The following is a 27,680-nucleotide window of genomic DNA, read 5'->3' as shown; positions in this document are numbered from 1 at the left end:
ACATTATCATTTAATGTTTGAGAAAACAGAGACATGGCAGGTTCAGTGATTCCTTTTTTTTTTCAGGTTCACACAATTATCGACAAAACCAGAAGTAACTAAATTAGATGAAATACATGAGTTTGAATTCAAGTAGTTTACTGGAAGCTGCTTTTCCTTTTACATTCTGAAACATGCCATTCTTCACTTTTAAGAACCTTCCTACTTTTTTTCTTCCTCCAAGAAGGGTTATTGAGCACTATAGAGTAGGGGAAGTGGCTCACAGCAGCCTTATCTTCTGACAGCCTTTGGTTGTGGGGATCGCTGGATGTCTGTACTTGGGAACCTCCTCAAACCCCACAGTCGTGAAGATCTCTCTTGTGGCGGCAAGTCATACATGGAGGAGAGAGGTCAGCTCACCAAGGCTGCGGAGGCCTGTGCTGAGCCAGCAGGAGGAGTTCAGTGTGGCCTGGAGGTCAGCACAAGGCCCTGACCTGGCACCCTTTAAAATAGTTTTCCCAAAGATTTGGCTTGTGGCTTGTTGAGCTCTTTTAAGCCAGTGATCCCGGGCATTCATATCTGAGGATTTTCCACTTGTAAGTTTTCAAACAAAACTCAGAATGAAGTGGAATTTAAACACAGTTTGAACAAGAGACTGCTGCTCAGCTGAACCAACAAGAATTGAAACAAAGAACAAATAAGGAGAAAAGCTCTTCTCTTATTGGGATTTAAATGTAAATTTTTTTTTTTTTTTTATGGCATGACTTCCGTAGATTTCTTACAGCAATCCTATTATTTGACTTTCATTAACAGGCCTCTGTGGAAATGCTCACTGTGTCCTTGGCACAGACAAGAGGAGATTGAACCAAAGGCCCCCTTAAACAGTGCTCTCTCCTGTCATCTCTCTGGTGTTTTAAGTTCTAAGTTCTGTGAGAGGGTGTAATGCAAGGGATACATTTAAATTTTTTTTTTTTAAAAAAGGTCTTGGATGTCCTTAGACCATCCAAGGTCAAGTGGCAAGTAAGTTGCGGAGCTAGAACTCCAACCCACCTCCGTAGGATTTCAGTGCCCCTCTTCTATAACCAGAATAACATATTTCCCTCATGTATGTCCCAATATCATTCTATAAATTGTTTACATTATTTAGAAATGCAGATAATTGTACATTTGAAACTGATATAACACTGTATGTAAACTCTACTGGAATTAAAATAATTTCTAAAATTAAAAAAAAGATCTATTTAATTTGAATCTGGGGTGAGTGGTGCCCACACTTCTAGAGGGGAAAAAGCTCCTTTATTTGAGTTGTTCTAATACAGAAGTACAAAGTCATAACCTACAGAAACTATCACAGACTTGTTTTCAGGAATAATTACTTGAGATGAATCAGTTCTTGAAAATGATTTCATTAACAGATCACTTAAAAATTTCCAGAAATATTCTCTTTTATTGTTTGTGTATGCATCAGTCTCCACAATGCCATTTCCCCACAGTTTTCTAGCCTTGACTGGAAAGACACCAGCCTTGCTCCTGCCAGCACCAACCCTGGGCTGTCCAGCAGGGCTCCCCAGATTCGCTCCCTGGAAGGCCAGTCCTGTTATCTTTTTGGCAGGTCCGCCAAATTCCAGTTCCCCATCCTCTACCTTCCTGTCTAGTATTTACCTTTCACCATCTAGATTAGAGGGTCATTTGGCTGCAGCAAGAAATCCTCCAATGACAGAAGATTTGCTACTCGGGTGGAAGTCCGGTTCATCACTGAAAAGCTGTAATTGTTAGAAAGCCCATCCTTCTATAAAGTTGGAAACTGCCTTCTGGTGACTTCCATCTGTTCTCTTCTGTGGCATGAAATGGATTCTATCTACTCCTGCTTCCACCTGACAGCTCTCAGGTATTTGAGGTCAACAATCTGACCCCCACCATGTTATCTTAATCCAGACTAAATATTGATGCTTTGCTCAACTATTTCTTATGACACGTTCCCCAAGGCCCCTCGCCATTTTGTTCACTGAATCTCAGTGTCTCTTTTAAAAGGTGGCACCAAGGCTCAATAGCTTTCTTGGGATTGCCTAGCTGATAAGTGACGGGGCTGGGATTTGAACCCAGGTAGTATAGATCCAGTGATGGGGTTCTTCTGTCCTAGACAATTCTATCTGTCAACATTGTGCCTCAATCATTTATGGTTTAGGGATATTTTAAAGTAGAACAAGCTACATCATCCCCCTAAACGTTTAGCTTTTGACACAGTAGAAGGAAATTAACTGGAAAGATCCCCAGCTCCATTCTTACCTTTTAAATTCTCAAAAAATAATAAATGATAAATAAATAAACAAATAAATAAACCACAGCATAAATTAAAAAGGAAAAGAGAAGAACAGGAATGCTAAGGTATGAAGGGTGTGTACGCTGTTACCACATTTGTTTATTGTTGATATATTAGTTACTTCCCAGTGATTGGATGATATTTTTATTCCTTTGAAGTCGTCGTTGCAATTTCAAGAATTTATCTTAGGAACTAATCCAAGGTTGAATTAAGCTCTATATAAATAAAGATGTTTATGGTACTCTTACTGATTTTAAAAAGTCACAAAGAGGGACGTCTGGGTGGCTCAACAGTTGAGCATCTGCCTTCAGCTTGGGGCATGACCCTGGGGTCCGGGATCGAGTCCCACATCAGGCTCCCTAAATAGAGCCTGCTTCTCCCTCTGACTGTGTCTCTGCCTCTCTCTCTGTGTGTGTCTCTCAGGAATAAATAAATAAAATCTTTTAAAAATTTTTAAAAATTCAAAGCCACAAAGAAAACTAAGTGTCTAAAACAAAATTGTCTAAGTGTCTAAAATGGAAAGATTAAGGAAAATCTAGTTTGTTGATTCATTTCATTGGCATGTATATTTTTAAAATGATAATTATGTGAGGGAGCAACATGGAGGATGTATAATATTAAATATGTATGCTATGATCCCAGTATATGAAAGTAATATACGGACAAGAACTGTGGTAATATGCAAGACAGAAATCATTGCTCTGCTATTGGTAGATTTGTGGATGGCACTCTTTTTTTTTTTTTTTTTTTTTTTAGTTACCATATTTGTTGAATTTATTTTAAAAATTAAAAATTATTCAGATGTTTTTTTAACAATAAATTTATTTTTTATTGGTGTTCAATTTGCCAACATACAGAATAACACCCAGTGCTCATCCCGTCAAGTGCCCCCTTCAGTGCCCGTCACCCATTCACCCCCACCCCCCCGCCCTCCAGATTTGTTTTAAAAGCTACACCAAAATCTTTTGAAAAGTGAACCAAAGTCCCACTCTTGAATTAAATTTATACAATAATTCAACATATTTAGGCCCGAATGCTTAATATAAATATTGGTCTTGCTACAAATTGTAATCCTTCCTCTCACTTCTCTTAAGACATTGGCTTGCACCTTAATAACAATTGTCATAATAAAAACAGGATATACCATATGCTTTATTAATGGGCCAGATTATAAATATGGTTGCCAGAAATGTATACCTGTTCTTGCTATTACAAAATATCACGTGAGCTACTTCTACTGCATTTATAGGCCTTTGCACTTTAGGATAGTGAATCACTTGTAATTGAGGGCAGAAAGTGAAAAGTGGAAGGTACTTCTTCATGACCGTTAATGAATATATGCTTTACCCAATAAATATATGTAGATGTGAATAAAAGATTTTTAATACAAAATGTATTCAAAGTAATGTTATTTATTTATTTTTAAAAAATTTTAAAAGATTTTATTTATTTATTCATGAGAGAGACAAAGAGAGGCAGAGACAGAAGTAGGCTTCCTGTGGGGTGCCTGACACAGGACTTGATCCCAGGACCCCGAGATCATGACCTGAGCCAAAGGCAGACATTCAACCACTGAGCCACCCAGGCATCCCGGAATGTTATTTATTGAGCTTAGAAATCTGAGAATATCAGGGCATCTGGGTGACTCAGTCAGTTAAGTGTCCGACTCTTGATTTCAGCTCAAGTCATGATCTCAGGGTCATGAGATCAAGCTCTTCATCAGGCTCAATGCTGAGCATGGAGCCTGCTTCAGATTCCTGCTTTCCTTCTCCCTTTGCCCTTCCCTAAACTACTGTTGGGGGATGCACACGTGCTCTCTCTTAAAAAAAGAATCTGAGAATATCATTTATGTGCCTTACTAACTTTCACACAATGTTAGAAATAATGTGTAAACTGTTGATTCGATTATTTAGTGATTTCTAAAGCTCAGTACAAGAACATCTCTTTTCTTTTCCTAGCTTTACGCTTACTTCTTATATGTGTGACCTTACAAATGTTGCTTAATTTCTGTTCTCTATATTCTTTGATTATATAAGAAAAAGTTGGGCAGCCTTAGTGGCACAGCGGTTTAGCGCTGCCTGCAACCCGGAGAGAGATCCTGAAGACCTAGGATCGAGTCCCGGGCCGGGCTCCTGCGTGGAGCCTGCTTCTCCCTCCTCCTGTGTCTCTGCCTCTCTCTCTCTCCCTATGCTTATCATAAATAAATAAATCTTAAAAAAAGAAAAAGAAAAAGTTTTTCACTGAACAAGATAGATCATTTTAGCCTTATGGTAAGGATCAACATATTTATGTTACCTTTGAAAATGGGTTTTAAAGAATAATACCAATATCCAAGATTTTGAGTAAAAATTTCAGATTTTCCCTGAAGAATCTATATTCAGGTTGAGTTATCCAGTCACTTAACTTACTTAAATGTGTAAATGTAACATGCAGTATTTGATTTTTATATATTTATATATAATTAAAATTGTAGATTTGTTATTGAAAATTTTGAACTCTTATTCAATTTAGCTTTGTCAAGATACATTTACCACAGACATCCACCTGTGTGCACAAGAAGTTACAAAATGGATGTAAGGCAGAATGTAGGACTTAGAATTAACTGAGAAGTCACTTTACACACTATGGTAGGCAAATTATGCCTTTTTATAAATGAGCTAATGATATTGAGTTCTAGGCTATGACTGTCCATTCCTATCACCTTGACCGCATTAACTCCATGTTCCATGCAAACAAGATAACACCAGGAAATCCATTTAGATGAATATGTTTAACAAGTGCTGTTATTATTATTCACCATACTTTGGGTTGCTAGGGCCAGATGATTAGGGTGGCTACAGGAATAAGGAGAAAAAAAAAAGACTAGAACATTTGGAAGTGAGAATGTGTTCACCATAAGTAATTTGAGAAAATAATTTTGTTTGTAAAATGTAATCATATTTCCTACTACTTGTAAGAATATTCAGATTTCTCACTTTCCTTGTTTTACAACTTAAGAAAGCTTACTAGAATAATAGGTGACTAGAAGAACAAGAAAAGTGAACTCTACTGAAGTAATTTCTGGATCTCCTTAAAGTTTTCAAATTCCTACTGCTTTGAACTTAATGCACCTGCTGCATTCCCATAACTTACATACAATTCTTATCATTGGCATTGACTTCTTGGAAGGAAACAGTAGTTTTTTTTTACTTCCCTTTCAATTAGTTTCTTTGAGTTTTCTGACTCAATGCATCAAAATCAGTATATAGCATTAATAAGATCAGTAACTATTTCTTATATGCCTATTATTCATGATTTTGAGCTTAGAGATGGTGATTAAAACCTTGTCCTGAACTTTAAGGGTAGGACATCAAATTGAACAGACCAGCCCGGAATTAGAAGGAAATAAGGGACATTGGAAGGGAAGTAAGAATAATATACAATTGAATAATGAATATTGCAAGGTGGATTAAAGACAGTGTTCAGGGGAGCAGGGAGTAAAAGGTACTCTAGGTACATGAAATAAGAGGAAGGTTTTCATGAAGGATGTGGGCTTCATTTGGAAAGGGAAGGATGAGTTTGGATAACTTAAAAAGAGGAGTGCCGCAAGAGAAAGCTCGGAGGTTTGGTTAGACCTGCACCTGAGTAGTGATAGTTATGGTGAAAACAGGCTGTTTGTTGGTATAAGGAAAAGTATTGATGAGTAGGCTGCAGTTTCTCAGGTTAGAGGTTCACTAAAACAACAACAACCACATATTAAGATTTAAAAATGAAGATAGAAGGAGCTATTGGAGATTTTGAAAGTGATGGATTGATTATAGCAATATTTTAGGAAGACGAATCTGGCACCAGCTCTCTGCAAGGTGAAAAAGAATGTAGTGCCTAGGACATCATCACAATGGGATAACTGGTGTCACTGCAGAAATAAGGAGAAAAAGAAAAGACTAGTCTGTTTAGAAGTAAAAATATGACCATGCAGGTAACTGGAAGAAATAATCATTGGATGTTTACTGTGTGCAAGGGACTAACTATGCTTAGAACAGACAGAAACATAGGGAGTTAGGAAGAGAAAAGAATTAAAGACGGCTGTCTGGTTTCTGATGGGAAGAGTGAAAAACGGATTTCACCAGGAAGAGGACATGTTATGGCTCTAGCATGTGGGAAGACTTTAAGGGAGGGGCCCAAAGAACTGAAACTCAACACAATCTAAATAAGAGATTTTGTCTCAAGTTTTTCCAAAAGAGCGTGCGTTAACATCTGTGTGTACATACCTGCATCTACCATCCTACTATATCTATCATCAAAGGAAGGGAGACTACAATTATATACACAAGGATATTATGTTTCTTTGATCTACTTCTGGTGTAAAACTGTTATGTTTAAAGATATTCATAATGGGCTCTGCTTATGGAGAGTGGTTGTAATGTTTCAAATTCCAGCGGGCATTTTTCTTCTAGCTCTTTGCACTATTATTTAGATTTTGAAATAATATAATTACAGTATTTCAACTGTGTACCTTGCAACTTAAATTCTAGAAGTTACCTTCTTTTCATTATGTAGCCAAATTAATATTTTTTTATACTTAGCTCTATGAAACTACACTGTGTATAAAACTTCTCTTTCTCTTTCTTTCTTTCCTTTTCTTTCTTTCTTTTGTCCTTTCTTTCCTTTTTCCAGACAAATACTTTATGGCACACTCATGCTTATTCTTCCTAATGCCTCAAGATTCCTGCATGTTGATATCTGTCTGGCTATGTATTTGACTACAGCTTTCCAGTGTGGGTGGATGGTTTTTGTAAAAATATGCAGTTAAGTTAGATGAGTCTTAACTCAGAAAAAAAATATATATATATGTTTGGGTTCTGTGTTTTATCTAGAAACATGTTGCCTTTATAGGTATGCTGATGTAGGTATATGATATGGCACAAGATTATCCTTTTTTTTTTTTAACCATAAGCCATGATGGAATATCTGACTTTAACTGCTCGCTCTCTGTTTCCCAGAGCATGTGGCCCATAGTTCTCACATATAATTGTGTTTCCAGTTAGGCTACTGTGAGTGCTTAAAAATACTATCTTGGATGCTGAGTCTGCTCTGCTGGCCCTTGCCTGTAGGAGAACTATTAAAAGAATAATGGAAATACATATACATGTATATGTAATATAAAATATATTGTGTGTAATCAAAATACTAAAAATTTATAAAACATTCCTCATTTTGAGAGAGTATTCTATGATATCATGTGGGAGTCGATGTCACTGAAAGTAATGGTGTCATATAACTATAAATATCAACATATTTCGCAAGTGTTCCAGATAATATTAGATAGGGGAAAACCAGTCTATTAAAAGAACTAATTGATGCCTCCAAATGCAAGTAGATTCTAAACACGCTGTCTTTCTTGGAATATGTTGCCTGCCCCCATCCTGGTGATGTGAATAAAGGAAGACAACTCTTGGAATATCAGAATCCATCTGACTCCTCCAAAAGAACACAATCAATTCCTTTCCTGATACCATTGCAATGACATATTAGATTTTAATAATATTAGAAAAATCTCAACGATTGTATGAGAAGCATTGGGTCTGATTTATAGAAGTTCTTAAAAACTAGCAACAGAAGTCAGGCAGTTGGAGGGGGGTATATAAAATACAACATCCCACTTTGCTGATGGTGTTCATCATTAACAGTGTCAGTCATATGTTCATTAATGTATAATGCTAAAGCTGAGACAAGGATTCTGAGCTCTGTGCTTGTCTTTCCATAAGCCAATTTAAATTACAAGGAGTGCCCAGGGCATACTGATTTCATGAGACCCTGAACCCATCATGGTGCAGCTCTTCCTGGGATGGGGAATGGCAGCCACGGCCCATCACAGAAGCATAGATAAACTAAGATATCCCATTACTTCTCTGGTAAGTAATACTTCCTTTTGGGGGATTTGGGTGAGGCAGCATATTCTCCCCTTATTAAAGGATGGTAGGACAAAACACGAGAGTCGAAGCAGACAATATCTGGTTCATACTCAGGGAAGGTTTGTTGAATGAATATTGTGTAGGGATGCCTGGGTGGTTTAGTGGTTGAGCCTTTGGCTCTGGGGGTCCTCAGATCGAGTCCCGCATGGGGTTCCCCACATGGAGCCTGCTTCTCCCTCTGCCTGTGTCTCTGTCCCTCTCTATAATCAATAGAATAAAATATTAATAATAAAATCTTTTAAAAATTGCATAAATGCTCTAGACGCTTAAGTCATGAAGCTAAAACAAAAATAAAATCCTGTCCTAAGGAGCTCACCATTTAATGGGGCTAAAAGACAGACCATCTGATAGTGACAAAACACTTGAGTAAACACTCTAACGGAGCTATGCCCTGGAAGCAATGGATGGGTAGGGGGGAACTGCATCTCTGCCTGTGGGAAAACAGGCAGGAGGTTTTCACAGTGAAGCGGAAACTCAGCGGAGGCCTGAGCAAGGGATTCGTACCCGTCCATCAAGTCGACAAACTAGAGGGCATCTCATCACTGACCTCGATGCCCCCATGGCCGATTCAGTTACTTGTGGCTGAAGCTCAACTTGACACTTGCCCTGCTGAGCCACTAATTGCAGAAATACCTTTGATCATGTTCTCAGTTTCCACTTGGATACAACCGGTGCCCTCTGTCCCTCTTTCCTTTTAACTGACGTTTTGCTTTAAGCTTTGTTTGCCCAAATCTAAGTTTTTACTTAGCTTTTCTCACATCCTGTCGCCCGATCACCCACTCTGAGCCCTAACTTTGATACTGGATATCTTTTTAACTTTCCTGGTTTTAAGAACAAGAAAGCATGGTAACTGGTGCTGTCAGAAAACCCCACGGTGACAGCTGCCTTATGACTTGAGAAAACACAATAATATTTAGGGGCAAGTGTGTCACATTGACCTCAAGGCATTTATCGACAGGCTGAAAACAATTAATGAGTGCATATTTCTGCACTTGCGAAGAGCAAATTGTTGAGATAATTATTACTGGAGAGTCACCTGTGAATTCTTTCTTTTAGAGTCCCTTGTCTTTCCCTCACTGTTTGGAATCTCATTTAAAAACATCTGATAAATGACTCTTTGTCACATACTGCTCTGCGCAAAAAGAAAGTTACTTAATTGACCCTCACCTTTGGCTTTTTGTGCTTGGTTAGTCATTCTCAACCAAGGGTGATTTCTGTCCTCAGGGACTATATATATATATATATATATATATATATATATGACCATGACAGAGAGAAACTCCAGAAAATATTGGAAGTAAAGCTCTGAATTAAGTGAAACCAAAGAGCTGGAGATATTAAAGAAAGAGAGACATCAGCATGCATTCAGTCATCACTGAGCGGGGAGAGAACAACAGGGCCCGGAGTACAGCATCCTTGGGTGACCCTTTGTGGGGGAGAAGTTATCATTACTGTAATTCTACTTTACCCCATAGGCTGGCATGGCAGTAGCATGATTTACAGTTCTCTGCTTCTCACCAATCTTTTTTTTTTCTTTTCCCAGCCAACCTTTTCCTTGTACTTCTGAACAAAACAATTTTGGTTTTCAAATGGGACTTGTCGTGTGGACCTTGTTATTTATTTTTTATGGCAGCAATGGACTAATTTTTGTGAAGTATTTACACCTGTGGCAATTTTATCAAGGTGATTGACCGCTTCCCTATAAAATGCACACCTGCACATTCCCCCAGAAGATTCCTTGAGTTTTCAGGGAGTTCATATCCCCATGAACACACCCCCCCACCCCTCCATCCCCCACCCCCTGCCAAGCTCATCCACAGAGTCCAGGAGTTCATGGATCTTAGATTTAGAACACCTGCTTTCTAGAAACTAAAAGCAAAGCACACAGAAGGCTAGACTGATGTTTCGACATAGGAATTGAAGGGGAATGGAACCTGGAAACGCAGAGCTGTAATAGTGAGGGGCAGTAAGAGAATCTTCAGATTGAATCCCTCTGCTGAATCATAAAAGTCATCCTATATTGTCCTAGTTTCTGAACGTTTTGAATTTTATTTTTTTAAAGATTTTATTTATTTATTCATGAGAAACCCACAGAGAGAGGCAGAGACCCAGGCAGAGGGAGAAGCAGGCTCCATGCAGGGAACCCGACGTGGGACTCGATCCTGGGACTCCAGGAACACACCCTGAGCCAAAGGCAGACATTCAACCTCTGAGCCACCCAGGTACTCCCGAATGTTTTGAATTTTAAAACTATTAAGCTAAGGTGGACCAATGCCAGGACGAATATCCCTACTAAATAGCCTTGGATTCCTCATAAGTGTGCTCGGGATGAAGCCCTGTCTCTCAGCTTCAGTGTGGCTTCAGCTACGGATGCAGATGCTCAGATGGAAATGAAAAATAGAAAATACTGTGTGGAAACAGTGTAAGCTTCCTCCATGGGGAGTATGTTGCTTTTCTTGCCCAACTTATGTTAACCTTGGTGTTTTCACTGACTTACTTCATGACCGTGGGCAAATGACAACCTTAGAGCTGTAGTCTCCCGCAAAATGGGAAAAACTTCCATTTACATCACCTGGTGGCTGGCACCATGTGTCTGTCTTTGATTCTCAAGGGTTTGAAGGCTGTAAAAATTCTGGTATGACTGCAGGCAAAATCCCTACATATTTGACATAATTTGCTCTTAGGCAGATTTTATTATGCAAACAGAGAAACGACACATCATCAAGTTAGAACCTGTAGAGCACAAACAGTGCTCTTTCTCTCCACCCCTGCGTGTCTCTTTCTGCCCTAGTAAGCGTGAAGAAAAGCAATGGTGCCAGTCTGAGAAGCAGATACAGGTTTCTAGAGGCAGACCACATGCAGAGGTACCATACGTTGCATGGGATGTAGTAGAGTGAGTTTGCAGGCAGTGAGCTAGGTCCCGAGTCCAGTCTTTGGTTCCAGGCCCCGCTGTCTTGAGTTTACGTTATTCATTCGCTCAGGCTTTGAGCTCCTGTTGCTGAATTAGAATATCAAACCAAACTAAACAAAGCAATGCAAATGGTCTCTGCCAAGGAGACCGTCCAATCGTCCCAAGACTAGTGATAGAAAAGAAAATTGCAAATTTTCTCAGCAGTGTGGAAGCAGTCCAAGGTGCCCTCCCCACAGCATAATGTTCATGGCTTTACTAAAAGTTCTCTCATTTGTGGTATGAAAATGCAATGGCATCCAGAGATTTAATGGCAGATTCCATAATCCAAACGGAGAACAAAAAAGCTTTTTTTTTTTTTTTTTTTTTTTTTTTTAGTTTTGCTTTCTTTATGTAATGACTAAGGATAAGGAGGTTTTAGCTGCTGCTTTGGGACCTAACACTGCAGGAGGTGTGAGGTTCTGCCAATAGCCACTGCCCAGTACTAGTGGTCACAGAGGAACACGGGAGCCAGACAGCTGGATGTGGTGAGAAGATACTATTATTTCAGGAGAGACATTGCAAGTGAGTCAAGTAAACGAAAGGTACAAAGGTAGAAAGATTTCAAGAAAAGGTATTTATGTGAAGGGGTCTGAGAGAAATGGGGCAGTTAATTATTGGGCACTTTAAAGAACAAGAAAGTTAGAGATGCCTGGATGGCTCAGCGGTTGAGCCTCTGCCTTCAGCTCAGGGCTTGATCCCAGGGTCCTGGGATCAAGTTCCGCATCGGAGTCACCGCAAGGAGCCTGCTTCTCCCTCGCCTGTGTCTCTGCCTCTCTCTTTGTGTCTCTCATGAACAAATAAATAAAATCTTTTTTAAAAATTTTTATTTATTTATGATAGTCACACACAGAGAGAGAGGCAGAGACACAGGCAGAGGGAGAAGCAGGCTCCATGCACCGGGAGCCCGACGTGGGATTCGATCCCGGGTCTCCACGATCGCGCCCTGGGCCAAAGGCAGGCGTTAAACCGCTGCACCACCCAGGGATCCCAAATAAATAAAATCTTAAAAAAAGAAATAAAGAACAAGAAAGTTAGCACTACTGTTTCTCACTTTTGGTTTCTGGGACACGACAGCAGTACTTTAATTTGCAGGAAAGCCAGAGCATAAAGCAAGGGTGGCAAGAATGGGAAGGAGCTCCTCTTCATCCAGCATCACTTAGTGAATTTTCATGATTCGAAATTTAACATGTCAAAGGCTCGTTTGTTCACTTCAAACTTAGTTTTTTTTTTTTAAACCTTGTTCTTTCTTAGAAGGTATTAGGGAGTTGTGGGTATAAAAGCACTTTGATTTTCTGCCGCATAACTCTGTAATCTCTTAAATTCCCAATTTTCTCATAATATTGATCTCTTAGGTGATTGTGATAATTAAGGTAAAGAGTATCACCACTGAGATAGAGGATAGCGTGGGTAACCGTGGCTCTCCCGACTTTCTTCCTTGCAAAAAACTTCACCAGTGTATTCAGTAGTTAACATAAGACTCACACTGCCATTGTGTGTAGATGTGTGTGTGGGTGTGTGCACGTGTGCATGCATGTGCTTACATTTCATAGCTTTAAACTCCCTGAAAAAGGATTTCTTTTTGTCTGGTTTTGGTCCGTTTGTGCCAGGAAAGTGCCTCGCACATAATAAATGCTCAGTAAATGCCTGTTAATCAAGAGTTATGTTGCTTTATTAACAAATCCTTTAATTGACTTTATAATGTCCTGAATTAATACAAAGAAAAAAGCAAGCAAAACCAAATCTCATTGGAATAGTTAGTGAGAAATACTCATATAATCCCATCACCACCCGGAGCAGCTAACTCTTAATATTTGGGAGAAGCTAAGAGCATCCCTAACAGAATAGTGCTGAATAATAGAGTCAATTCCTATTTATATCTCCCAAGTGTTACACAGATTGTAGGGAATTTCAGCATTTCTCTCAGAGAGAGATTAAGAGATGAGCAGAAGCAAATAAATGCATGTGTTGCACGTCAGGAGGTGAGACTATACATAAGAAAGACCACCACTGCCCAAGGGTGTGGGGTAGCATGAGAGGAAGAGATCTTCCATCCTATCTTTGGACCAAGACCACACCTGGGAAGAAGGGCAATAGCTTCTCAGAAATTTATTTAATTTGGGAGATTGCAAGTGTCTCTCATCTTTTCGAAAGGTAAACAGAAGCCCTGCCACCTCCTCCTGACTCCTATCTCTACCCTCTACACACACGGGGGGCGAGAACACCCCAAAGGACATTAACATTGTCTCTGTGCTCTGTGAGAAAACCTGTATTTTGAATTACTTGTGAAGAAGGAAGGAAGAAATGTTCAGAGTAGAGACAGTCTCTCCTGGAGCTGGTATCATCAGAACTAAGCTTTTGAATTGAGAAAAATGACACTAATGTCTTCTTGTCCACCTTTCTGTTCCTAAACCTCAGATGTGTCAGATACACAGTGCTCAGAATTTTTTTTAAACGATTTTATTTATTTATTCATGAGAGACACAGAGAGAAAGTCAGAGACACAGGCAGAGGGAGAAGCAGGCTCCATGCAGGGAGCCCGATGTGGGACTTGATCCCAGGACTCCGGGATCACGCCCTGAGCCAAAGGCAGATGCTAACCACTGAGCCACCCAGGTGCCCAGTGCTAAGAATTTTTTTAGAACAAAATACATTTTACCTTATGGTCCCCTCCTCTTTGAGCGAGGATAGGCATGGGGGTTAGGTGCATCACCTTTCATGTTTCCCATAGAAGCAGATGATGAAAAGCACCATCGTGTGCCTGAAAGCCTTCCAAAAAGGCAATATTAGAATGAATGTTAGAATTTAAACCTGGAATTAATGCTTATAGTGAAAAAAAAAGTGTTTTCCATATGTTGTCTTTGGGAGAACTTCCCATCCAATTTTTTTTTAAGATTTTAATTATTTATTTAAGAGAGAAAGTGAGAGAGAGAGAGCATGAACCTGAGCAGGGCAGAGGGAGAGGGGGAAATAGACTCCAAGCTGAGCAGGGAGCCTGATGTGGGGGTCGATCCCAGGACCCAGGGATGGCTTGAGCCACAGGCAGATGCTTAACCAACTGAACCACCCAGGTGCTCCCCCTCCCAGTTTTAACATGAAGACACAATTGGTTCACTTCTTGCTTCCAGAGAGGAAATGGTTAAATTTGTTCCCAATCTAAATTTTTCCTGCGTTAGTTTTTGTTGTAATCTCAACTTGTAAGAGTTGCTGCCTGTAAACAGCTGGAGTCGAGCTCAGGTCTTCATATCCATGACTACTATAAACTCATAGTAAGAAGAGGATTTGGAGCTGATTTTGTAATCAGCCCCCTTTCTTCGCGAAGCATGGTTAGCAGATAAAATATAGAGTTTTTAGAAAAAAGGACAGTGGAAACTTCAGCCCCCATTCTCTTCTTCTAGAGAGAACAGAAAGAAAACTACTGCAAGCCTGTTTATTTAAAGCCTATTTCAGAGGGTTTACCAAGGAGGCCAAAACACACGAGGCTATTGTGCTTTTTAAATTTTGTTCTCTAATCTATCCATCGATAAAGAGCAGAGCTTAGGATAAGATAGCAAGAGATTCCAAATTTGCAGAGTCTAGATGGATCAAGATTTAAACAAAAGAGGACAACTAATATACTTGTTAGAGCACATTTTTTCCCCATTCTCTACCCTATCCTCACCTGTTTCTCACAAAGGTAATACAACATGATTGATCTCATTATCATCTTTAAAGTTCAAGGTAACTACAGACAGATTTTTGGGAACAAGGGAGTCTGGATCTTTGGATCATCCCTTTCTTCTCTGGGTGTTTACCTCAGAGCCAAAAAAAAAAAAAATCAACTTTTTCTCTCAAGTTTCAGTTTAAATTTTAGGTTCTGTGTGATCACCAAATAGTTTGGGGAAAAAATATATCTTTTTTTCCTTCTGAGTTTCTAGGAACCAAAGAATAAGTATATAAAGAAAATGGTTTAAGATGTTTTGTATTCTGTTATATTGTCTTGTTTCCAATATTATCTGTTTTTACATATTCATATCTGTTTCTGTATTCTTCATTTATTGTAGCAGTATCATTCATTTATGTGAAGGTGCAAAATTATGGTGATTTCTTAATGTCTCGCAAATCCCAAAAATTACATAAAATACTCAATTTTTAAAGAGAAATATTCAGTTCTTCTAAGCTTCTCTTTTGTCTCTAGCTCACCCAGCAATTCCAAAGCCTTTTGATCAAACCAGTCACAGTGTGATGTCATCTCCACGGAGCCTCGGCCCCATACAAGTTTCAGGTCCCACTGGAGCTGCCGGCACAGAGGAAGGAATTCAGTAATGGGTGAGTCTCAGGGCAGAAGTGTGTATGTTGTAGGTCTCCTTCCAGTACTTTAGTCCAAAGTAAAGGTCCTAAAGGGGTACGGAGATTTCAGATTCAAATTTAACTAGACCCAGATTGGGTATTAGGGCTTTCAGCCCACGGCTTCGGTGTCTTCAGTTCTAGAGTGGGAAATGGGCAGACAATGAAGCATAAGCCCAACTGTGTGTCTGGGTACACATGGAAGGCATATGTGTATGGTGAGGGTTAGAGGAAGGGGACGGGGGTAGACTGTAGAAGAGGGGGTCAGGTAAAGGATCAGCGTATGCTTACGGCAGCAAGATTAATTATACTCTGCTGCTGCTGCTGCTGCTGCTGCATGTTGGCTGTCTAAGCCCACTGGAATGCAGATTGCCAAGATGAGGACTGGCTCACTATCTGAGCAAGATCGAAAGTTCAAAAAAGTTAATGCCCACTTATGAGAGAAGCTGGAGAATTTAGTCAGTAACTAGTCCATCTTGGAAGCAACCCAGACAAGAACATACGAGCTGGTTTTGTGTGTCTCAGGATATGTGCGAAAATGCCCTTCTTCCATTCATCATGGGCTTTGATATCTTTCAACCCACTCCACGTAGTCGAGCCACACTTGGATGTATAGGTACTGTTACCATCTCAAGTGTGATAGAATAAAAAACATGATAGCCCATGAAATAGATCAACATTTGGTTCTATTTGTTTTGTGACAGTGGACACAGCACAACGTTTTCATTAAAATAGAAACAAAAAAATCATGATACAGCATGAATGCCATCTCCTATGTGTTTATTGTTACTACACCAGCTCATGACCCATGAATCATGAAGGCTCCTGCCTTTAATTTAGGTAGGGGATGTTGCTATTTGTACCTTTTGATGCTGCTTACCAGATCCAGTATATTGCAAAGAAAGCAAGTATCTGCTTTATGGCAGAGACTTTTGATTGTCACAGATTCCATTTTCTCTTCTTGGCCAAGTATAAAAAGCACATTGTGTAGCTTCCTTTGAAGTTAATTTGGTGCTGTGTGACTGAGTTTGGCCATGAGAAGTGGGCAGAGATGAGGTACGTAATTTCCACCCCTGGTGATAAGACCCAATGTGAGATCTTCCTGACTTTCTCCCATGTGGGGAGATGAAAAGATAAAAGAAGCCTGCATTGCTGATCCATTGCTTGGGGTACAACTTTTCAGACCACATCTAATCGCTGTGTGATTAAGAAATGGATTTTCCTGTGAGAAGCCCCTGAGATTTGGGGGCTGGTTTAGCCTATCCCAGAATCAAGAGGGATAAACTCGCTTGTTACGGGGACATTTGAAATTTACTGAGATACATCCTAAAGAAAAAATCAATCAACGGCAGGGAAGAGGCAGTTAACACATTTTTCTTTTGGGTAAACTGGAAAGCAAGGGATCTGAAGCTTAAAACCAAGCTCAGATAACTTCATGTTGTTGAGTGAATTATTTATTGCTGTATTACGAATTATACCAAACGTAGCCATAAAAACACTAAACATTTGCTATTTCCAGTTCCTGGGGTTCAGGAATCTGGGAGTGGCTCAGCTGGTAATTGTAGTTCAGGATCTCAAGTGAGATTACAATCAAATGTCAGTTGGGGCTCTAGTCATCTAAAAGCTGCACTGAGGCTGGAGGATCCAGTTGCAAAAGCAGCTCATTTGTATGGCTGCCAGCTAGAGGTCTGTTTCTCTCCCATGGAACTCGTTAGGACTCTTCACAGCATGCAGTAAATTTCCCCCAGAGTGAGGGATCCCAGAGAGAAAGGCAGAAGCCTCTGTCTTTTATCCTTAGTCTTGGAAGTGACCTGCCATACACCATACAATTCGGACTCTAACTTTGGTTATATTTCACAGATGAAGAGCACAATCTCCTACAAGGCTGCCCTCAAGTTCAAACACTAGCTTCAATCTCAGGGTTCCCAGACCACCTGCACTTTTGAACAACTGGCTACAAATTTGTGGGTTCTCACTATCCCCTCAGGCTCAGTAATTTTTTGGGATGACTCAGAACTCAGGAAGGCACTATGTTTACAATTATTACTAAGGATACAGATCACAACCAGCCAAATGAAGAGTCTAAATGGCAAGGTCTAGAAGGGTCTCAAGCACAAAGCTTCTTTGTCTCCAGGATACATCATCCTGGCAGTATTGTCGTGCATTATTACCACCCAGGGAGCTCACTCGGCTTCTGTGACGTACAGAGTTTTCATTAAGGTTTTGTTCTGTAAGCTTGATTGACTGAATCTTTGACCACGGTACTAAATTCAGCTGGCAGCCTTCTGTTTCCTCCCAGGAGACCTGAGTGGCATCATGTGGCTCTAAGTCGTACCCCAGTAGTCACATGGTTGTTTTTTCTGGTGTGGCTTGCCCTCATTGTGGAACTATCTAGAATCAGCTGATCAACATAAACCATGGTGAACCATGGGGTGCACTATGAATAACAGACACTAACCCTAACTTTTTGTCCCAGGAACCAGGATGAAGGCCAGGAAAATTCTTTATTATACAATATCATGCTTCTGCCATATTCTATTTCTCTACAGACCATCTCTAATACAATTTGAGAAGGGGCTACACTATAGTGCAAGCACCGGAAGTCAGGGATCATTGGGAGGCATCTCAGAGGCTGCCCACTACGCTTAACAAACAAAATCAAAATATTCACATATTTTTGGAATAACATTGGAATTATTACATAGCAGGCAATCAACAAATAATTTGGGTGTGAATTGAAATGTGGTGAGTGAAATGTAATTTTTTCTTTTGGAAAAATGAATCACATTTAATTTAAAATTATATCAATCACATTTAGCTCACATAATAGTATTTAGGAAAGAACTAATGGAAATATGAATTTGTATTGATGGGGTAAATTTTTTTAAAGTAATATTACATTGAATATAAATTAAGAAAAGTAGTTTTTAATAAGAAAGCTTTGTAATCTATCCTAAGATAAAAGAGGGATGAACAAAGATCAAATAAAGAAAACCAGGATCTTTTATTTGGCACTCATTTTTATATCAATATGTCTGAGTTAAGGGAAATTCTTCTGCTTTCGTGCAATCAATTTTCTTTCCTTTCTAATATGACATAGAAATTAATTGTAAGCACAATCTTTCTACTAAATTACAAAGTAAAAGGATTTAAGGAAAGTGTAAGAACAACCAGAATTAATCTTTAACTAGACTTAAAATAGCAACTCGATTATATGGCTCAATAATTAATGAATACAGTATATTTAAATAAGTGTGTTATCTTTATTTCTTTAATCATAAATTTAAACCAAATGACTTTGGATGCTATCATACTTAGAAAATGTAACTAGGTATAATCTATTTGAAGATTAAGTTACAGATTTAATTTATTTTTTTAAAGATTTTATTTGTTTATTATGTGAGAGACACAGAGAGGCAGAGACATAGACAGAGGGAGAAGCAGGCTCCTCACGGGGAGCCCAATGCCAAACTTGATCCCAGAACCCTTTGATCATGACCTGAGCCAAAGGCAGACACTCAACCACTGAGCCACCCAGGTGCCCCTACATTACAGATTTATTTTATTCCCAAATCATATGTGTTTTGATCCTCTGACCTGAATCTTTTCATCATTGAGGCTTGCTGGTATAAACTTTTGTTTAATTCTGTTGACTCTTCTTTTGACAAGTGGCCTTTGAAAAGGGCCTCAAGGACCAGAAGGGAGTATGCTCTTTTACAGAAATTATTTCTTATCTTCATCTTTATTGAGGAATAGCAGGATTATTATAAAGTCAAAACAACTCCTTCTTTGCTTTTTTTCCTTTGTGCAATATAGCAAAATACACAGTGCAGTAGAAATCTCTCAAGAAATACAACTTTGGGTTTGAGAGTTGCCTTTTTGAGGAGTTATTTAAAAAAATAAACTAGCTTATTTTTAAATCATCTTGGATTAAATCTCAGCAATTGTCTGGCAGCATAGATGAAATATGCATAGAGGACATTCAGAGGCCAATAAGGCTTAGAAGAATTATTTTATTTATACCCACAAGAAGACAAATATCAAGGGTATTTGAAAATAAATCAAGCAGGCAGTGGAGGAATCAGAAATTATGACTTGATGACAAAAAAGGCAATTTCTTGCCTGGATATTCAGATAACAGATTACAAATTCCCACGAAAACACGATCCATGTATCAAAACTTCTCAATTTAACTGAAGGCAGTGGGCTGTTAGGATTTAGTAGATTCTGAGATGCACCTCGCCAAGACTGGATTGCTAGAAAGATAAATTCTAGTCCTGTCCAAGATTTTAAAAATCTCTAGAAAAGCTCTATCTTTCATCAGTTTTCATTCTGATGAAATCTAGGAGTCTGTCCAGCAGATAGTTCAGTCCACAGTGCATGATAGCATAAACTGCAGTAGCATTGACAGGAAATAGAGTTGAGACCCAAAGCTACTTTAAAAGACATCCCATCTCTGGGTGAGAGTTATTTTCAGAACAACAAATTAAATGATGGTATCTGGGCCAGGACTTGGACCATTTAAAAAAAAATCACTGAAAGCAGCAGCAACTATTTTTTGATCATATAACTTCTATGAAGGTCTATGTTTGACTTAATGAAGAAATAAACAGACATCAAAGACACCACTTTACTTTCAAGGTGTTTAAACAGAGTATAGAAGGACAACTCATGAATAAAATTAATTAAACATAAAGAAAATGATCCAGCAATTTCCCTGAATTTGTGAAGCTAATGTCTGAGTAAGCCTATAGGCACAGGGATCTCTGAAGTAAGAAGAGCTAGTTCCCTGAGTAAAGAGGGGAGAAAGATGGTATTTACACCAGTTTCATCGGAACCGTGGAAATCTGAAGATGAATAGAGCCAGGAGCCTGAAAAGGTCGATTTGGGAGCAAAAGTGCGAAGTGAAGGATTTTAGTACTTTTTACTTTAGATAATAGGAAGTTCTCAAAGATGGGTCTTTCAGAAGGATTAATAAGTTGACCACCTTCAGAATGAGCTGTAGATAGAGAAATGCACAGGCAGAGAGCAGGAGGCCACTGGGGTAATGGAGATTAGGAGGACATGAACTTCTACAATGGCAATCGTAAAGTGAATCATAGGAAATTATTGATAGTTGACCATTTGGGACCTACATAAATAGAAATTTCCTATGGTTTGATAAAGTAAAGAGCTGGTGAAATTCAACATTTGAACAAAATATGTGAAAGTGACTTGAAGAAAAATGCTACAACGAACAGAAATAAGAAATCTAAGCTAAGAGGGATGCCCAAGTGACTCACTTGTTAAGTGTCTGTCTTCAGCTCAGGTCATGATCCCGGGGTCCGAGATGGAGCCCTGCCTCAGGCTCCCTGATCAGCAGAGTCTGCTTCTCCCTCATGCTCTGCCCTACACCTCACTCATACTCTCTTTCTCAAATAAATAAATAAAATCTTTTTTAAAAAGACACTTAGGGAAGGAAAACCAAATGGCATGCTTCCCACACTACCACACTCCCCAGTAGCATGCTTTTTAGATGAAGTGGTGAGGCTAGGTAGAAAAGCCCAATTTTAAATTTATTGGATTCAAAGTGGCAAGGGGGAAATGTCTACTGGCAGTTGGAGATGCAGAACTGGAACTAAGGGTAAAGTCAAGGATGAATATATGTGTTTGGAAGTTCACCTTATAGGTAGAAACTTATTGAGGCCAGGAGAATGAATGGGATCTCTGAGGAAGGAATGTTGGGTGAGAAAAGAAGATCAAAGACCCATTTTTAAAAGGGAGGGACAAATGGAGAAGGAGGGATCAGAAGTTGAAGGGGAAATGGAGTGGTTCAGTGGGATTTCCCCTATAACATGAAGTGAGAACCAGTTATTGGTCTTAAACTTAGAAGATGATTCATAATTTGGGAGGAAGCCAGCTCAGTAGTGGGATGGGGATGAAGCCAGACTGTTTAGAAAAAGTGAGGCCATGGGTGAAGGTGGCTGTAGCTTTCTATGAAAGACAGGACAGGACCAGCCTGTAAATCTGCCTAATTAATGGAAGCAAAATTTCAGCTATGCTCTATAACTTTGGCCCCTAAAAAAGGCTAAGCAGTGATCTCTTAAGAGTCCTGTGCGTGTTTGGGCTTCTCTATGGCACTCGCAATCATTTCCCTTTGAGCACTCCGGAATAAAAATAGATGAAACTGTCTTTAAGAAGTTCCAGTTTACAGTTAAGAATGAGAGCCATGTTGACCATGTTGACCATATTGGTGTTGACCGTGTTCTTGTGAATTCCCACACCTACCTCAGCTGCCAGGCCTGAAGCATTCACATCCAGGTGCAGGAAGGCTGTGGAGGCAGTTTGTACAGTGCGAGACTGCCTGGGCCCTTGGACCAGGAGTCAGGATAAATCTACAGAAGCTGGTACATGCAGCTGTGGCCTAGAAAGAGCTGCTTCCTGTTCTCAGTTTTTGTTTAGCCCCAACAGTGGAACCTTAGTCAAATGCCATCCACAGCAACCATCATGACTCAATACATGAACTTACTGATTCCAATTCATATTATTTCTTTGTGAGACATTCTCATAATTTGGGTTCCATGGTTATTACATTTATTTCTATCTTATATATGTTTTTATTATTTGAGTTACTGAAAATTGTTTCAAGAATTACATCAGCACCATGTGGGAATTGCAAATAAAGCTTGTCACAATCTGGACAATATGAAGATAATAGGAAAATAAACTAGATCATGTTCACACTGCTATATCCAACTGTACATTGAATCTTGATTTCAATCACTGAAATATTTTTATTATGCTAAAGAAAATTTTCCTCTATAATTTTTTCCCTAACTTGGTATGATTATGTCTGTAACTTTAGTATTAAACTAAACTTTTCATTTAGACTCAAAATGACTTTAGTATTAAACATAGTGTAGTGTTAAGAGTCATTTTCTTGTAGTAGACATCACACAGAAATAGGACTCTATATAGACTTTTGCTTTTTTATGCATAAATACCCATTGTGAGGCTTATGAATTAGAACACTCTCCTCTCTGCCTTCTGAGCCAGACTCTGATCCCTACTGTCAGGGAGATGTCTTAGAACCAGCTTGGACCAGAACTGGCAGGACTGGATGGGAGATAAAAGGGCAATCTACTAAGTACTTATATTAGTTGCATTTTCTAATGCAGGCTTATTTAATTTTTTTAGCTTTATTGATGGATGTTGAAATGAGGAATGAAGGAGATAGATTTAACATTTTCTTTTTCTTTGAAAGTAGGCTTGATGCCCAATGTGGAGCCCAACAGAGGGCTTGAACTCAAAACCCTGTGGTCAAGACCTGAGCTGAGATCAAGAATCAGACACTTGGGGATCCCTGGGTGGCTCAGTGGTTTAGCGCCTGCCTTTGGCCCAGGACGTGATCCTGGAGGCCTGGGATCGAGTCCCGCATTGGGCTCCTGGAATGGAGCTTGATTTTCCCTCTGCCTGTGTCTCTGTCTCTCTGTCTCTTTGTGTCTATCATGAATAAATAAAATCTTAAAAAAAAAAAGAATCAGACACTTAATTGGCTGAGCTACCAGGCACCCTAACATTTTCTTGACATAAAATAAAAGAGGTAAGAATAGGATATGGGATTTTACTATAAGTAACATCATTAGAATTTACTATTGTGAAGAGAAATTGTAAGGAGCTCAGATATGGGTAAAACAAATGCCTTTAGTTTTTGAAGAGCTTATAATCCAAGGGCCTACTGAGGTCACACTATGATAAATGATAGCCACTGAAATTTATGTCATAATATGGAAAATACAATTTAAAATTAACAGAAAAGGAATACAGTTCCTTCTACTTTTTGTGTGGGAGGAATATGTGGGTTACTAATAATGGTGCCCTTCAATCAACAAAATCTATTGGGTGCCTACTGCATGCCAGGTGCCGTTCTAGGTTCTGGGAATGCATCAGTAAAAAGTCCCTGCCCTTGTGGAATACACCATATGTACCTCTTGTACTAGGCACTGAGAACATAGAATGTTTCTTAGCCTTAACAACACTCTCCCAGAGGTAGACAGATTTGCAAACATTCAAGTAAATGCAAAAATACCATCTACTAAGTGGAGAAACCATTTCTCAGATAAGTCACACTGGTGGGGTGACATTTATTTAAGAGTATTACAGGAAAGCTGTTGTCTTAAATAAAGCTGGTGAAAAGTCCTTAGCTAAAATTATGGATGCCTAGAAAATGGATATGATACAGGACATTAAATTTAACTTCTGTTGTTATTTCCATTTTGAGATTGGCAAAACCAAGAATAGCAAGTGACAAGTATCCCTATGGCTTAAGGAAGTTGTCCAAACATCTGTGCAGGACTTCTGTTTATGCTTCCCAACTGGGTAGTGTTGGTTGAACCACTCTGAATCAACTTATTTTTTTCTTCATTAGTTCTGTGCTTAAAGCTGCCCTCTAGGAATAAGACATAGAGAACTCAGTTTTATGAACCTGGTTAGTGCAAGATTTTCCTGTCTTTGGTACGTACACCAAAGGAAAAAGTGTCTTTTAACAATAAAGCTGTAACAAAGACAAGTTTTGCTGGCTGATTTGTACATAACCAAAGTGCTAATTACTGTCAGAAGAGAGGTTGATAAATTCCCCCATAATCTATTCTTCATTACCAACTCATATTCCTTGGGCCACATAACCATCACCATTCTCATTAGCTAGACATAAATGTCTGCCTGAATTGTATCCAAGATGTATCAAAGAAAAGACGTAAGCATCATAAAATTCTTGCTCTGACCTTTTCTTCAGTGTACTTCAAAGGATTCCTTTAAATAGTGTTTGATCTCTTCTTTTGGTAAAGAGCCACAAACTAAATAAAAATACAGCTATTCTAATTTTACAAAAGCCATGTGTAGCTATTACTTGGTCTTCACAATTATTTTAGTAAACAAAACGCGGGTCTTGGTTACAAGAAACAGCTGCCACCTGAAAAAGAGAAGCGCGGTGCTTTTTGCTGTTGGCATCAGATCAAGACTTCCATTCTTTTCACCAAGATTTTCTCATTGGGTTAAAAGACGATGAAACCATTGCAGAAGAAATAAAGATTTATTCCATAACTGTTTTCTTGGTGTCAGGGTAGAAACAGAAGCTTCATCTGGTCAGTGTCCCGTTAGTTTCTTTTCTCTTTAGAAGAGAAAATGTTTGGGACCTAAATAGGAGCTCTCTTGGCCTCTACATTGCATGGGCAAACACAGTGGTAGGCAAAACTCTTGGGACCTGAGCACATGGCAGCACAGTGCATCAATCTGTACTAGTAGTCGTTGTTTTCTTTACCCCCAGTACATGCACAGCTGAGAATGTTACTGAGGCAGAAGCAGGCATAAGATTCAGCTGTCTTCTCCTATGCTAGACATTCGATTTGCCAGAAATATAAAATAATGCCAATTTCTCACTACTTTTTTTTGTTTTAGAGAATGAAGTTATTTCTCATAAAAATATATTTGCTTATGGTAACTCTTCATGGGATTATTGCAGTTGGATTAGTAAATTAATAAAGTAATAAATACATCCTTTAGAAATTTCTCAAGTTTCTAATATAGCAAATATAGAAAAGATATCATCTACATAGGCAAAAATTTTTTGAGGTCCTCAACAAATACTAAGAACATTATCAAGAGCATGAAAAGCTAAAAAGCATAGAATTGTTTTTCTACATTATTATGCAGGAATAATCAGGAAAGAGGGTTTTTGTTTTGTTTTTTTTTGTTTTTTGTTTTTTTTTTAGCAGCAAAAATCAGGAAGGATCATTGTCGAGTGTGTGTAAAGGACTAGAACATTGGTTCGAATGTAATTCGGGGCTTTGTGTTGGGAGTTCCTGCCATCTCGCTCAGACATATTCAGATAATAGAGATCTTAGTGTGTAATTCAGGAAAATAATTTAGGTGAGCCAGGGTAGCATTGTGTGATACTATGGAGATTGGAGTCAGAAGGCTTGAGTTTGAACCCTCCCTCACCATAGTCCAGTGGTAGAATCACTGGGCACAGTATTTTCTTTCTTCATGTCTCAGTTCATCTGCAAAATGGGAATAAAAGTACTTATGTAACTTACTGCTTTGCCTACAGGAATGGTTATACAGATTGAATGAATATGGATCTAATGAGTTAAGAGCCGTAAAGCCATCAGGGGTATGACAGCATCATAGTAACCATTCGTTAAATACTATCCAATACTCTGCTTATTCCTATCCTATATCCTTTCGTTCCTCCTACGGCTTTCAGTAGCTAATATTTTATTTTATTTTATTTTTAAAAATATTTTATTTATTTATTCATGAGAGAAAGAGAGAGAGACAGAAAGAGGCAGAGACACAGGCAGAGGGAGAAGCAGGCTCCATGCAGAGAGCCTGGCGTGGGAATTGATCCTGGGACTCCAGGATCACGCCCTGGGCTGAAGGCGGCGCTAAACCGCTGAACCACCTGAGCTGCCTAGTAGCTAATATTAGGTGGTCACTTGACAAAAATACGACTCCCTCCACCCCTTTTCTTTCTGCTGAAGCATTTCTTCTCCCATCTACTCTAACTGGGCTTGTGAATACACTGCAGGAAGTTTTTAGGATGTCAGTAACTAACACTTCAGATAAACAAATCTGGGAATTTCCAACATTCCAATAAAACACCACCATGTAAACTATGCCAAGAGAAGCAACATCCACACCAACTTAAAAGTGGAGAGACCATGCTTAATACTTAAATCTTTATAAATCTTTGTAAATAGGCTAGGACCTTGAGACATTGTTCTTGGGTTAGGGAGTTTTGGGAAACAATCCAAAGTTTGTAATACCAGAGGAGAATAATTCCTCAAAAGTGGCAAGGATGGAAAGATTAATGTAGCAAATAGGGATTTTTGTTGTAATGAAGGTCTAATTCATCTTAGAATTGACATTAAACTGGCTACGTGTTTGCCATTTGGCTGTCTTTTCTCTCAGTGTCCTTTTTACCCCTTTTGTGCCGCCTCTCTCAGTGTCCTGGTGTTGGCACAATCTAACGTCTTGATTGTAAGAAAAGAACACTTTGCCTTACTTTACCCCAGACGAGTTGTATCAGGAGAGAAAATAATCAGATGAAGGATCTTTATAAAATTGACCTTTTGATATCCATCATTCAATTTGTCTTGGTTCATAGAACTCACCCACAACTAACCGTTCATGTAGAGAAAACTGCTCCTTTACAAGAATGAAGAATGAGATTTTGTGCAGTACGAGGAGAACAGGTCTGACTTCAGAGATTCATGGTAAGATCTGTGGCAGTTCATTCTATAAATATGTTGCATTCATACCTATTCAATTCCATAAAGACAAAAGGAGTCTCTAGTAAAGCAAGTGAGGTGCATAGACATTGTCAGCTAAATGTAGATGTAGACAGACATATATAATTTATGCTATTAATATATTAGCAAAATTAGCTCAGATACTTTTTTTTTTTTTAAGATTTATTTGTTCATTTTGGAGAGACGGGGGCAGGGGGTGGTGAGGCAGAGGTAGAGAATCTCCAAGTAGACCTCTGCAGAGTCCAATGAGGGGCTCGATCCCACAACCCATGAGATCATGACCTGAACCAAAACCAAGAGTCAGATGCTTAACCAAGAGTCAGATGGTGAACTGAGTCATCTAGGTGTCCTGATCCCAGATACATTCTAAAAAGAGTTGTGTGCCCCAATTCATCATTCTCTCAAGTGAACATTTTCTAAGGCCTAAGATCTCTCCTACATTTCTGAGCAGAAAAATAAGAGTATATTCCAACATCATCTCCAATGATATTATTAAATTTGTACTCTGGAAGGTCTGCTTTCTTACCTTAGATTTAACAATAGTTTTGTTAGCTTTCCCACTGTCTGGTTGTTGAAAGTAGGAGACCAAAATATATGAGATTTATTATATAACCTTTTCTCTAAGTATCCTAAAAATATTTCATTGTTGATTGATTATTCCACCAAAGTATGGCTTTTAAAATCCCTTTTGCTTAAACTTTATTCCTCACTTTTATCTTTCATTTCCCTAAATTTAATTCACATCTCTCATCTATTTTTTATTCCTTTTTTTGTATATTTATTTTTCTTTGTTCACTTCTCTACCCTGTCTTCATATACATTTTTTTATGCTCCTCCTAATTCTGCCATCTATTTATATCCCC

At 38.9% G+C, this 27,680-nt stretch overlaps 1 long non-coding RNA gene across 9 annotated transcripts in view; it reads left to right on the top strand.

The window, feature by feature from the left end:
• LOC112918697 (uncharacterized) overlaps nucleotides 1-27,680 on the top strand; it is a 110,618-nt gene that overhangs the window by 4,298 nt on the left and 78,640 nt on the right. For 4 of the 9 annotated variants that reach the window (XR_011994278.1, XR_011994271.1, XR_011994277.1 and 1 more), the window contains exons 2-6: nucleotides 8,047-8,193; nucleotides 9,797-9,936; nucleotides 10,316-10,475; nucleotides 15,378-15,508; nucleotides 26,673-26,781. This is a non-coding gene — a long non-coding RNA (uncharacterized lncRNA). Of the gene's footprint in view, nucleotides 1-8,046; nucleotides 8,194-9,796; nucleotides 9,937-10,315; nucleotides 10,476-15,377; nucleotides 15,509-22,772; nucleotides 23,251-26,672; nucleotides 26,782-27,680 lie in introns of those variants that run through there. The other 5 variants (XR_011994276.1, XR_011994273.1, XR_011994272.1 and 2 more) reach the window with 4 other exon arrangements.

Source organism: Vulpes vulpes, chromosome 9 (assembly GCF_048418805.1).
Source record: "Vulpes vulpes isolate BD-2025 chromosome 9, VulVul3, whole genome shotgun sequence".
Lineage (NCBI taxonomy): Eukaryota > Metazoa > Chordata > Mammalia > Carnivora > Canidae > Vulpes > Vulpes vulpes.
This window is presented reverse-complemented; position numbering and strand designations above follow the sequence as displayed.